The sequence below is a fragment of the Lissotriton helveticus genome, chromosome 3_1 (genome assembly GCF_964261635.1).
Source record: "Lissotriton helveticus chromosome 3_1, aLisHel1.1, whole genome shotgun sequence".
Lineage (NCBI taxonomy): Eukaryota > Metazoa > Chordata > Amphibia > Caudata > Salamandridae > Lissotriton > Lissotriton helveticus.
This window is the reverse complement of record NC_136061.1, coordinates 1,428,271,141-1,428,285,452: the sequence shown is the minus strand read 5'-3', so window position 1 is coordinate 1,428,285,452 and position 14,312 is coordinate 1,428,271,141. Positions and strand designations below refer to the sequence as shown.

The following is a 14,312-nucleotide window of genomic DNA, read 5'->3' as shown; positions in this document are numbered from 1 at the left end:
TATTTGAGTGGAGGGCGTGGAGACCGGCACCAGAACGCCCAGGGCGTTGCCGGCAGCACATGGGGCGGAGCTGATCTTGAGCTCCGCTCAGTACTTAAGCTAGGTGGTTTCACTGCACACTGAGGATTGCGGTGAGTAGGCGGCTGCCTGACCCCACTAACATCCTTTTGTGACGCCCCTGAGGCTGTGTACTCGATTTCCGAGCAGTGTGGGAGAATATTATTTTTAAACCCTTGCTGTACTTTTAAATGTTTTAAAGTGATTGACGATTTTATAAACATTTGATTCTGCCATTTGTTATGTTTTTAAAATGAAACACGATTTTATTAACATCTGACTCTGCTATTTGCACATACACAGTTACCTCTGTGCTCCCGCCTCGTTCCCCGCAGCTGTGTGCTGTTTGAGTGGAGGGCGTGGAGACCGGCACCAGAACGCCCAGGGCGTTGCCGGCAGCACATGGGGCGGAGCTGATCTTGAACTCCGCTTCCGTATAAATCCCATGTGTCACCGTACGCGCAGCGGACGAGCGCAGAGGGCGCGCCTAAGGCAAGCCCGTCTGCGCCCGTCCGCGCCCGTCCGCTCCTGTCCCGCGCTGGTCACTATGCCCAAATCGATCCGGCAGTACGCCGCAGTTGGTCTAGAGAAAGCCTTTTAGCTCTTAGATCCCCCTTAGCCGACAACCACATAAGGTATAACCCTGCGCTAGCTAAGCAACGATATACATGCTTAAACTGTCAATTCTCCCTCCGTGCAGCTCCACGGTATACCTGTGGGGACGCCAGAGAGAGTTGCTCCCCCACTTCTCCGCCTCGGGTTGTAAAATCTTGTTTAATCAATTGCCGCTCCTTACCCAAACATGCTAGCGACATTTGGCTTTCTTTTATGACTAATGCCTGGGACCTGATGTTCCTCACCGAAACGTGGATTAAAGACGTCTCGCACCCGGATATTGCCCTTGCAGTCCCTCCGGACTTTCAATTTGTCGGACTGAATAGATCTGGACCTAAAGCAGGGGGTGGAATAGCTATTATTCTTAGGTCCCATTGGAAAATAGCTTCAAGAAAATTAGACAATCTGGGACCCATAGAAGCAATGTACTTTAGTATCTCGGAGGCAGCGCGGTCGATCTGCGCAGGGGTACTTATCTATAACCCTCCCAGCACCCCTCCTACTCATATGGCAGATCTACTCACGCTCCTAGCTGACCTCTCTTTGAATCACCCTCACTTCACTGTCCTGGGGGATTTTAATGTACATGCCGATGTCAGTGATTGCGCAAAGGCGTGCTCTCTGTTAGAAACGATGGAGGGCATCAATCTCTGCCAGAAAGTCGCGGGTCCTACACATACGGCCGGTCACACGCTAGACCTTATCTTTTCCAATCTTCCTTGTCTTGCCACTTTGACCCCTCTCCCCGTGACCTGGTCGGACCACTTCATTATTCCTTTTAATCTTAGTTTCCCACCTATGGCAACCCATGGTCTGTAGGATTGAGAGGACGGGAAGAAAGTGGTTTAAAGTAACTCTGGAGGAGTTCGAACCTGCCCTAGCCAAACTTAACTGGCAACCCTCTACGAACATTAATGCGGATGTTGCCAATTTGAATCAATTCTTGACAGTGGCCATTGAAAACATCGCCCCCCTCACTGTTCTCTCCTCAGCCAGAACTAAACCGTCTGCCCCCTGGTTCTCTCAGCTGTTGAGGGAAGAAAAAAGTAAATGCAAAAGACTTGAATGTCTCTGGCGTCGCTCCTATGACCCAGCCGCCAAAATACCGTACAGAGGGGCATTGAAAAAGTTTTACAAACTCAAACAAACAACTATGAGGGACTATTTTTCCGACAAAATCAAATCTGCAGACAACTCGGCCAAGGTACTGTTTCAAGTTGTGAAAGACTTTACCAATCCCGCAGCCCTTCTGCACAAAACAGAACCCTGCCAAGAACTGTGCGATAAACTGTCTAATTATTTTCATGAGAAAATTGCCCTCATCTATGCTTCATTTAATGTAGCAAATAACTTAGACACAGCTGGCCTACCCCCCAGCGATCTTACGCCCAAGGTCACTAGGCTGGGGGCGTTCAAACCCATGACCTTTGACACGGCAATGAAGAAACTTCAACTATGCAAATCAGGTTCTCCCTTAGACCCCATGCCTGCTCAAGTCTTTTCTACAGTCGCTCCTGCGATTGTACAGCCCCTCCTATCAATATGGAACTCCTCTCTTGCTTCAGGCCAGTTTCCGGAGACCTGGAAGCAGGCAACTCTTATTCCTCTTTTAAAAAAATCTGATGCTGACCCTGCTGTGCTCAGCAACTACCGTCCGATATCTCTGCTACCCAAACCGGCCAAAATCTTGGAAAAAATTGTGCAAGAACAACTTTCGGACTATGTTGAAAGCAATGGCCTGTTACATGACTCACAATCCGGCTTTAGGACCGGTTATAGCACGGAGACGGCCCTTCTGGAGGTGGCGGAGACCGTGCGTGAGACTGTGGACAGGGGAGAGGTAGCCATGCTTGTGCTCCTCGACCTGTCCGCAGCCTTTGACACGGTCTCCCATGCCATCCTCCTGAGCAGACTTCGAGAGCTGGGAATCGGTGGCTCCCCTCTGGCCTGGATTTCCTCCTTTCTTACAGATCGCACACAACAAGTCTGGTGCCAACCTTTTTGGTCTAAGGACAGGAAACCTCTAGGCTGCGGGGTGCCCCAAGGATCCGCCCTCAGCCCCCTTTTTTTTAACATTTACGTCGCACCTCTGGCAAAGGTGATTGTGTCTCTGGGGGTCAGAGTGATATCTTACGCTGACGATACGCAGCTCATTGTCTCCCTTAGAGATAACTCGCTGTCTGGCTCTGAAAATTTCAAAACCTGTCTCTCCAATATTGTGGCCTGGATGACCTCAAACACGCTAAAACTTAATACGGACAAGACGGAGGTGTTGTTTTTTAATCAAACTGTTCCCCTGTCGCCCACCACCTGGTGGCCAAAGGAACTCAACCCTCCACCTACTCCGGTAAAAGTGGCCCGCAATCTTGGAGTCCAGTTTGATAATGATTTATCTTTTAAAACACACATCCAGAAAGTTACCTCGGCATGTTTCGGGAAACTCCACATGATAAAAAAAATTGCCCCCTTCCTTCCCACGGAAGCACTGAAGACAGTGACGCATGCCCTGATCACTTCGCATTTGGACTATGCGAACTGCCTGTATGTGGGACTACCGGCTTACCTCCTCCACAGACTGCAGATTGTGCAGAACGCCGCTGCTAGGCTGATCTGCAAAGTCCCCTATCATCACTCGATTTCCCCCCATTTAAGGAAATTACATTGGCTCCCGATTACGGCCTGTGTCAAATTTAAGGCCCTGGTCCTAGCTTTCAGGGCCCTCAACGGAAAAGGCCCAAAATATCTGAGACATAGACTAAAACCAGTCCAATCCTCCCTTAATCTCAGGTCTAACCATCTTCGCCTCCTGCTCACCCCTAGATTCCGCTTAGCAAGAAAGGGTGGCAGAGCGTTTTCAGTGGTAGTGTCAAAACTCTGGAACTCCCTACCCATCAGCCTTCGGCTCATTGACATCGAGTCTCAATTCAGGGGCAAACTGAAAACTTTCCTTTTTTCGGGTCAGTAAATTCCCTCTCCCCTTGATCTGCATTCCTCAGCGCCGGGACACCCCCGTTGGGGGTAGCTGTGCGCTTAATAAATGTCTTAAATAAATAAATAAATAAATTACCCATTCATTTCTTTTGGCCAGGAGGCCCATAGGAATGGAGGGGAAATTTGCGATTAGCAATTTGCTAATCGCAAATTAGGAATATTTTCAAGGGTGCAGGGGTGTCTCAAGAACACCCTGCTGCACCCCTGAAAATGACATATGGGGGCATATGGCGCACATACATGCCCTAAGGGCATGTATGAGCGTCATATGGCACCTTTGGTTTTTTTGAAAATTGCTTTTTTAAAAGAATTCGCAACTTACCACCAACTAGAAGTTGGTGGTAATTTGCGAATCCTTATGGGCATTTTTGAAGTATTTCTTCTTTGATACATTGCATTTAAGGAATCGCAAAATTTGCGATTCCTTAAGTGCAATCGCAAAATAAGGAATAGCAAATTTTGCGATTCCTTATTTTGCAGCAAAAATGTTACATACATACCATTTAGCAAATTAGCATTCGCAAAGGCCGAAATTCTGCTAATTTCGGCCTTTGCGAATGCTAATTAGCTTGATACATATAGCCCTTTGCTTGCTGTCATGCCCAACTTTTACGCTCCCCTGTTTTCAAATGTCACCAGCCGCCACTGCAATAAAGCATGATCCAAAGTCTTGTAATGCCTTTGACTTTTGATACACCTTCATGATTTGCATTATACGTGTCAGTCTTTATTGTGAAGACTAGTATGCTTAACATTTAATTTTGAAATGTTATTTGATATTGGATTTACATGTTGACCAAGTCCAGTTGTGGAGCAACAAAATCTTTAGGGGTTAAACACTGTTCCCGGTTCGTCAGTTAAGTTTACGATTAAAGACCAGGGTAAAAGGCCACATCATCACACATAAGAATCCTGAAAATCTGGTGTGCCTTTGGTATCAGTGGTCTTAATACGTCAACGGTCACAGTAGGAACACAAATCACCCTTTTCTAGTCATCTTGGTGCACTAGGCGCCCTACCTGCTACTAGCTCCAACAACTCCGCTATGTTCCCAAGTAATTACTAAGCACCCAGACGATTAAACCAAAGATGCAGGCTCCCGAGTTGAACATAGAGATCTGCGTCCAATCACATTAGACTATTCTTACCCAGTCCATGTGTTTTCTTTGAATTCTGGGAATTGTAGTCTTCTTCATCACACTTTTAAAAACAGAACCTGGGAAACCTAGAAGCTGAGTGAATCGCCTCCCTGAACTGTCTGCAAGGTGGACACGACTTTCAAGTTTGTTTTACGGCTTCCTCGTCGGTGTTCTTAACTTTATGCAGAACGCACAGTACCGAGACATGCATAGCAATGCTTGTCATGTGACGTCGCGGCGCTGCTAAAGGTCATTCTTCTAACTAACACCCGTCAGCGGCTACTCTGTTGTTGCCCGCTGAGTTCTCGCGAGAGTGACTGTCTGACAGACTCCCCCTTGCGGCGACGCTTAGCCTGTGCGGCTGTGTTGTCGCCGAGAGAGTGACGGCGGCGCGGGTTTCCTCCCCTTCTGTCGTACGGGTGGGAGCTGCCCTCGGTGGAGTAGTTCTCAGACCAGCAACTCTTTACTTCGTTTAAAAATTAAACGTCTTTCTCTTTTTTTAACTGTGAAGGGGCACCAGCTCTGCTTGGGCACTGCGCATTGAGTGTTGTTACCTACCCCTTCCTTTCCGGGGAGGGGGATCAACCGGAGACCCCCACCCTCTTTCCCGCCTCGGTATCCTGCAGGATGCACCCTGTACTCGGCCGGGCTACGGCTTACAAGCCGCCTCCTGCTCGGTAGTCCTGAAGACCCAGTGGAAGGTGTCGCCCACTACCCACAGCAGCAGAGCGGCATCCCGTGGGGTGTCGGTGCCCCAGGACCTGCTCTTGTATGAAGGTAGGACCGCCCCCAAAGACCAGTCTGCAGGCTCCTGGGCAGCTCAGCAGTCTGCAAAATGCATTACATCACCCTGGCTGCAGCCTGCAATCCCCATGCGAGAAAAGGGGGTGAGGGGTGGGTGCAAGCTTAAAGATCAGAAATGCAGCACACGTTGTTTGTCCCCCGCTTCATAATTATAGCCTGGGCAGTTGAGTCCTCGGTGTGTATTTTTTATAACAACCCCACCCCAAATGTATACATTTGCCCCTGCTCTGTTACTGTTTGTGTCAATCACATTTTTGTGATTCTGACAATGCACCATTTCCACAGCATGCAAACGCCAGCCATTTAAAATACACCCGAGCATTCTTTATAACGGCAATCTACAGACTTCACATTTCGCCCCACCCCCTAATGCGAATTTGAATATAACCACCTGTACAGGTCCTCCTTCACTCTTATTAATTGTTCACCTCTTGCAGCCACTTAGAGATGTTAAATATAAAGCCCACAATTCGATCCTTGGTTTTTGTGGGCATTCTTTACCAGCGGAATTTGATTACCCACTTCTTTCGATCTCCTGTATATCTTCACCATAGCCCCTTCGCCTAGCCCATTGAAGATTTTAATACATCACCTTTCTCGCCTTATGTTGAAGATCTTAAACAGTACCCCATTAGATTTTTCATCCTGTCCACATGTGTTATTCCTTCTTAGTCCTAAAAGATTGTGACATTACTCTCCTTTGCCTGTGGCTCTCCCTGCTTTTCAAACATGGAATATTTCACTTACTATTTCAATTCTAAGAAGACCGTCGTCCTTGATCCCAACTACTTTCTAATTATAACGTTTTCCCACGCGCTCCTAAATTAAAATGTTACCAGTGTTCACAGTGTTATATGCTTTCCATAGAAAACACGCGCATCTAAAATCCAGATGGTACCTAAACCGTTGCTACGAATTATTATTTATTTTCATTTCGCACTTGTTGCCCTGGAATGACTGGCGCGGCTGTTTTAACGTTGACATAATAAACGCAGACCGTCAGCTAGCCTTAAGCTTGTTTGAGCAGTAGTATGAATGGCATGCTGAACATTGCAGGGGTGAAGTCTGTTACTGCAGAACTAATACATATTTATGCTGGATTATATATTTGGGGTTGATTGACCGCTTTCTAAAAATACGTGTCGGAGTCGTGTGGTTCCCTGGGAAAGTACATTTGAATTGTAAACAGTAATTTCTGTGCCGTTTTGCAGGTGCTACTTCTAATCACGTTGTTTAGAGTATTTTGCTAATTGTGACCCATTTCATGTTGGTTTGCTTTCCCGGGGAAAGGTGTTTTTTTTTCTCTGAGACGTTCGCCACCTTGGCATGTCCTAATGGCCTTGGTTTTCGTTAAGTCACTGGGTTTGGGGTTCTTTCAGCAGAGAGCAGTGTTGACAGTGAGATCAGGATTTTATTGTCATTGCTTTAAATCGGACGTCTTAATTCTTGTTAACTTCTTTTCTTCCTAAATGTATACCTCTCTATTATGTGGAATTTGATGCTTCCCTGCTGGAGAAAGGGCGTTAGTAGCTAGCTAAATATCTCCTTATGCTTGTTCTGTTTTTAAGGTTGGACAACTTTTTTATTTTGACTCCCGTCCTCTCTTTTTTTGAAGGTGTCGAAGCAAAAATGCTCATGGACTGGGCGTAGTTTAACAAGTGTTTCTCCTGTCCTAATACAATCTTCAAAAATTTTCTTATGTATTAAATGTATCCCCTGCATGCATAGAAATTCTGGATATTCCACTGTCTAATCGAATGTCACTGACTTTCTAGGGCATGGCATAGTTCCTAAGGCAGTGGGTTGAATACTTTTAAATCTTGAAGAACATTGGGTTTACTTAGGGTTTCCAATCCAGTCTTGCAATTAGAGGCAAAAAGCACTCGCACTTTGTAGACACACAAGGGTGTGAAGCTGCAATTAAAGGTTATTGAAGGCACACTGTGCATGCATATTTGTTTGAGGAGCTTGGTTATCTGGCCTATCTATCTTTTTAAGGGGATGGGATGGCAATCATTCTGTGTTTCAGAAATTATTTCAATACTTTTAGATTGTAGCTTTATTACGTTTTTCATTCCTTTTTGGCTTTTATGGGGCAGAAACATACCAGGACATGTATCTTCTCTGTATTTCAGTTGCCATTGAATCCTAATTAAAAAAAAAAAAAGATGCAGCACATTAACCTGAGAACTATGCTGGGATACTATGTGCAAACTCTACAGATACTTACAGGCACACCCACAATTAACAATTCACATGCACTTATCGCATTATGGGTTCCAGAGTAGCGTGCTACTCACCAGAAAAGCGCTTCAACACCCCTCAGGGGTTACAGATGCTATATGAAGGCAAACCGCACATTAACCTGAGAACTATGCTGGGATACTATGTGCAAACTCTACAGATACTTACAGGCACACCCACAATTAACAATTCACATGCACTTATCGCATTATGGGTTCCAGAGTAGCGTGCTACTCACCAGAAAAGCGCTTCAACACCCCTCAGGGGTTACAGATGCTATATGAAGGCAAACCTTTCTTCCCCTTCTATCCCTCCACTATCCTTCTCACTCCACATACTTTTCATATTTCACCATACTAATTCACCACTAATCCTTAATGGGTTTCCGGAGTAGCGTACTACTTGCCCCCCCCCCCCAAAAAAGCGCTTCAACGCCTTATCAGGGGTAACAAGCGCTATATAAATACAAACCTTTTTTTCCTCTTCTACCCTTCTGCCATCCTTCCAAATAACTGACTAACCTATCCACCACTTAAAATTACTTTCATGTTTCTATATACTAATTCAACAATAATCCTCTGAGTCCCAGAATAGGTTGCTACTCACCGAAAAAGCGATTTGACTCCTCGTCAGGAGTAGTAAGCGCTATATAAATGCAATTACAATACAATATACAAACACTTGCACTGAACCACAGACTGCAGATCTATGCACTCTGTAGAGACACACTGAGTGAAATACACATGCATCAGGGACATATTTCAGATACCCACAAACTAACCTGCATTTATACACTGAAACACACAAAGGAGATAAACATAGTCTGGAGTCTTACTAGCAAACAGTCTCAGCATACAAACATCCTGCTTAGAAATTTAAACACACCTCCGACACAGACCCAAACACGCTTTGTGTCACTTGACACAAACTGTACAGGCACACAAATCCAGCAGACACATGCATACAAACAATTCCCTACACTGCAGATACACTGTGCAGAGAGAAAGAGACACCTTACAGACATGCGGGCGCATCCCAATGGCATCCAAGGGTCTTGGGCGGTTCCTTTTTACGACGGGGTGGCGGGCCCCACACCCTTGAAGAAGCGCTGTGTGCGCAAAACTCGTGTTGGCTGTTTGAAAAACCATTTCCTTGAATGAATAAATGAAGCCATCATAAGAGCCTCAACTATTGGACATTACCATTCCTTTTCTCAGAATATATATATATATATATATATATATATATATATTCACTGAAAAAACCATAGGTTATAGACCATATATAGTTAGGAATTAGCATTTACAAAACCTTGAAAATTCACTGAAAAAACCATAGGTTATAGACCATATATAGTTAGGAATTAGCATTTAAAAAACCTTATTTTACTCACACAAAACCATTGAAATTCCATATATAGTTAGTTGCACTAACTATATATTGCGCACCCGCAATCCACTGCTGATCATGTCACATATTACATCATTCATGACATGGTCAGTGACATCACTGATGACAACATCCAGTGACTGTATGTTTCTGTAAAGTTAAAATATGTCTTACATATTGAAGAATGAGTGGATGTATAAGTGTCTGGATGAAGGATTTAGTAGGTGCGTGACTGACTGTATGAGTGAGTGATTAAATGTGTCTCACTGAATGCATGGGTTAGTGACTAAACTGTCTTAATTTGTGCATCATTATGTCTGTTGTTCTGTAAACTGCTGCATGTGTTGATCATTAGCTATACGAGAGGCTATATGTGTTATTAATTGGTTGCCAAAGTATTTCTATGGGAGATTGAGTTTGTGTGGGGGTGGCTGGAAGGTGTGTGACTCTATGCATAGATGTGTGAGCAGTTTATTCACTAGGTGTATGAGTTCAAGAGTGCATGTGGAAACAGCTACATGGGCAGTTGACTGTGTGCATGAGTGTATTGATGAGTGAATGGATATCTCAATGCTACATGTCATAGTAAGTACATATGTAAAACACAGTACATGTGAGAGTTGGCATATATAAATAACTGTGCATGAGAGCCACTGAATGAGTGAGTGGTTATATCGATCATTGTGAACTTGTATCAGGGATTGTATAAGAGTAAATATGTGTTAGTATATGTTTCAATAAGTAAGGTGTGTTTAACTGTATAGTTGAAGAAATGGAGGTGAGATTGTTTCTTTGCATGACTGACTGGGTGTGTGAGTAACTCCATGGATGAGTGGCAGTGTGTGAGTGTCTGTATACACTGAGTGTATCTAAGGTTATATTAGAGTCTGAAGAGGTTTATCGTATTAGCACAAGAATGATGTCAAATGAGATGTCATCAGTGATGTCATCAGTGATGTCATTTGAGATGTCATCAGTGATGTCATCAGTGATGTCACTGACCATGTCATGAATGATGTAATATGTGACATGATCAGCAGTGGATTGCGGGTGCGCGATATATAGTTAGTGCAACTAACTATATATGGAATTTCAATGGTTTTGTGTGAGTAAAATAAGGTTTTTTAAATGCTAATTCCTAACTATATATGGTCTATAACCTATGGTTTTTTCAGTGAATTTTCAAGGTTTTGTAAATGCTAATTCCTAACTATATATGGTCTATAACCTATGGTTTTTTCAGTGAATTTCAATGGTTTTTTAATAGCAAATATCATAAGCTGTCGAATGTCAAGTACGTGGTAAGTGAAAACATTTTCGTGTTTATGCACACTGATCTGCTTTGAATGGTGCCCCCCCCCTCATTTCTATTAGGAGTACTCTCTCTTTGCAGATAGTGAAAGGTAGTTAACGCAGGCCTTTGCCCCCGTTGTAATCCGTCGTGCCTGCTTCTCTCTCCATTTGATTGATTGTTATCCAAGTATTTACTATTTTAGAATTAGTTCTCTTTGGTTCATTCTCTATTTACAAACAAACACAGAGTCGCAATACTCTGTTTAGTCTTTGCAGATAACGAAAAATCGTGTAAAAAAAAAGAAAAGGAATCGAGCAAAATCAGTAGGCCACTAATGGGATCTCTTTTTGACCTCGCTAAAATAGAAACATTAGGAACAACCCCTCATGACAAATACAAAACTAGTGAGATGAACTGAACTCCACACAATGATGGCTGCAAAACAGCTCGGCTCCGCCACCCACCCCGCCCAAAATAACGATAAAGAGCGGCTGCCATGATTGGTTGCGGAATGGCCACGACGGAGCTACGAAATGGTGCTGCTCTCATGCTAACCCCAGCTTCAGTCTGAAACATCCAGAAACACTGTAGACTACCAATTCGATCAGTTCCGGTAGCGCCCCAATGTAACCCGGTAGAGAAGAACTAGCCCTCCCCTCTATGACTGATGGTTCTTGTTGCCTGTCCCTTCTGTTGTCATTTAACAGAACTATTTAGCCTGCTGAAAGGGGTTGTGTTTCGACCGCTGGTTGGTGGAGACATTTTGACTATATTCTGGACCTGCGTTGTCGCGTAATGCGTCATATGACGCGCCGCGTTAGCGCATCCGGAAGTCATCCTGGGCGCGCAGCGCGTAACGTAAGCATAACAAGTCATGTGACTTGTTAATAAAACTTTTCATTGGTTCATTTTACTTTTCTTATTCTAATGATGAAAGCCTTGGTCATATCACCTAAAAATTACGCTTTTAATTACTTCCGAACATTATTTTTTCTTAAATATATGTTATAATGTTCCAGGCTAATGTACTTTCCCGGAAATTTTACAACTGTCCTGCAAGTAAAATATATTCTTTTTTCGAGAAAAAGAGCGTTTCTTCGTCCCATGACGGAGCCGTTGAGCAAAAGAGGGTCGACCTGCTGTCTTAGTCGCCGATACGCCTGAATATGAGATTCTTATCGATCACTTTATGTTGCAGGAATAGAAAACACAACAGCCCTTGACCATTTATCTTTACTGCGTTCCTTCGTATTATACCTTTTACCCTTCATGTAATTGGTCTGCTTTATTTCACTTGCCTTTTAATGATTCTAAAACAGTGACTATTATTAAAAACTTTACCAATGTATATACTACTACCATGTTTTCTTTTAAAAACCTTTATTGTGAAAATTTCATTATACAAATACGAGCCTATAACCACGTGGGCCTGCCACGGAGCAAACTGTAATCGTATATGATGAATAGACATTTACACTGTAGAGGAACGTAACGGGCGGGCCATTAGGTTGCAAGAACTAAGGTGTCTAACAGTTACGGAATCGGTGGACGTACATTTTATAATTAAAATACGACAGGGCCAGTTACAATAAAATTATCTAGATATACATTTGCGGGCAAGTACCATGGGTGACGTTAATTCGAACTTTCAACAGTACAGTAATCAATAACACATCAGAACTTAATATCAATAGGGATGTCGAAATATTCAATCAATTCTCGTCCCCGCCCGCCATGTGCTTCAAAACTGCATACGTATCTCGTGATTTCAAGGTTCTGCAACCAGTACACAACAAGGAGTTACGAGTCCCATTTATTCTGGCGCCATTTTGGGCGAGGACGGGCAGGTCCAGGATATAGTCAAAATGTCTCTACCAACCATCGACTATGATGATGTTCATATGCTGTATTTATTAGAGTAACACTCATCTGTCCACATGAAATTAATTTACCACAATCTAAACATGTCATTTTAATCTTTCCAAAGTTCTTCTAAATATTTGGGACCGTTTCCCTTGCCTCTGAAGCTCTCAGTGCCACTTCTTTGATGAATGTACTAGCAGGTCAGGGGTTCTCCTCCAAATCTCTCTTTTATGCAGCACTATAATTAATTGGTGCCACCTCTCCATATGACGATGCATGGTATAGTTACCACAACTATATTTTTTTTCGGTTCCTCTGGAGAGTTCATCGTGGCAGATGAAGCGTGTAACGTACCGGGCATTTACCTTTTTTTGCATGTACAGGAAAGGAAAAAAAAATCGAGCGTCCAAGTTCTAAGGTGTCCCAGGGCCATTTTAGTGGACCAGGCCCAAATCCAAAGAACAGGCCGCCATTTTGAGAGTCCTCTTGCAGCCGCCTGTCGCTGTAGCATCAAGAGCAGCCGAAACTCAGCTGAATGGCAACTGAAATGGTAAATGGGCGCCCCACTACATTTCAGCATTGTAGGATGACCACACCAGTACAGCAACTTGCTAGACATCACCTCGGTGCCATCCGGATCTCGGCGCCCCACTGCAGATGAAGAGCCTCTCAACTATGAAACCACCACGGTGACATCCGGATCTTGGCGCGTTGTGCTGCCTTCGGCCTATTCGCACATCGGTCCGCTACTGACGCCATCTCACAGGCTAATGGGGTGACCCACGCCGAGTTTCAGCATTGTAGGATGACCACACCAACTTGCTAGACATCACCTCGGTGCCATCCGAATCTTGGCATCTCAACGCCTAGTGGTATCTTCCATACAGAAAATATTGTTACGCTGCCTTTGGCCCCATTCGCACATCAGTCCGCAACTTAGACATCACCTCGGTGCCATCCGGATCTTGGCATCTCAGCGCCTTGTGGTGTCAGTCAGAAAATATTGTTGCGCTGCCTTTGGCCCCATTCGCACATCAGTCCGCTACTGACACCATCTCACAGGCCAATAGGGCGCCCCACGCCGACTTTTACCATTGTACGATGGCCACACCAGTGGCACAACTTGCTAGACATCACCTCGGTGCCATCCGAATCTTGGCATCTCAACGCCTAGTGGTATCTTCCATACAGAAAATCTTGTTACGCTACCTTTGGCCCCATTCGCACATCGGTCCGCAACTTAGACATCACCTCGGTGCCATCCGGATCTTGGCATCTCAGCGCCTTGTGGTGTCTTCTACTTCTAAAATATTGTAGAAAATATTGTTGCGCTGCCTTTGGCCCCATTCACACATCAGTCCGCTACTGACACCATCTCACAGGCCAACAGGGCGCCCCACGCCGACTTTTACCATTGTACGATGGCCACACCAGTGCCACAACTTGCTAGACACCACCTCGGTGCCATCCGGATCTTGGCATCTCAGCGCCTTGTGGTGTCTTCAAATCAGAAAATATTGTTGCGCTGCCTTTGGCCCCATTCGCACATCGGTCCGCTACTGACGCCATCTCACAGGCCAACGGGGCGCCCCACGCCGACTTTCAACATTGTAGGATGGCCACAGAAGTGCGACAACTTACTAGACACCACCTCGGTGCCATCCGGATCTTGGCATCTCAGCGCCTTGTGGTGTCTTCTATTCAGAAAATATTGTTGCGCTGCCTTTGGCCCCATTCGCACATCGGTCCGCTACTGACGCCATCTCACAGGCCAACGGGGCGCCCCACGCCGACTTTCAACATTGTAGGATGGCCACACCAGTGCGGCAACTTACTAGACACCACCTCGGTGCCATCCGGATCTTGGCGCGTTGTGCTGCCTTCGGCCTATTCGCACATCGGTCCGCTACTGACGC

At 44.9% G+C, this 14,312-nt stretch overlaps 1 protein-coding gene across 1 annotated transcript in view; it reads left to right on the top strand.

Moving 5' to 3' along the window:
- Window positions 1-5,101: 5,101 nt before the first annotated feature.
- The window catches only part of PTPN4 (protein tyrosine phosphatase non-receptor type 4), a 1,253,225-nt gene continuing 1,244,014 nt past the window's right edge, over window positions 5,102-14,312 (top strand). The window contains exon 1 of the mRNA XM_078682081.1: window positions 5,102-5,579. The gene's annotated coding sequence lies outside the window, so the exon portion shown is untranslated. The remainder of the gene's footprint in view (window positions 5,580-14,312) is intronic.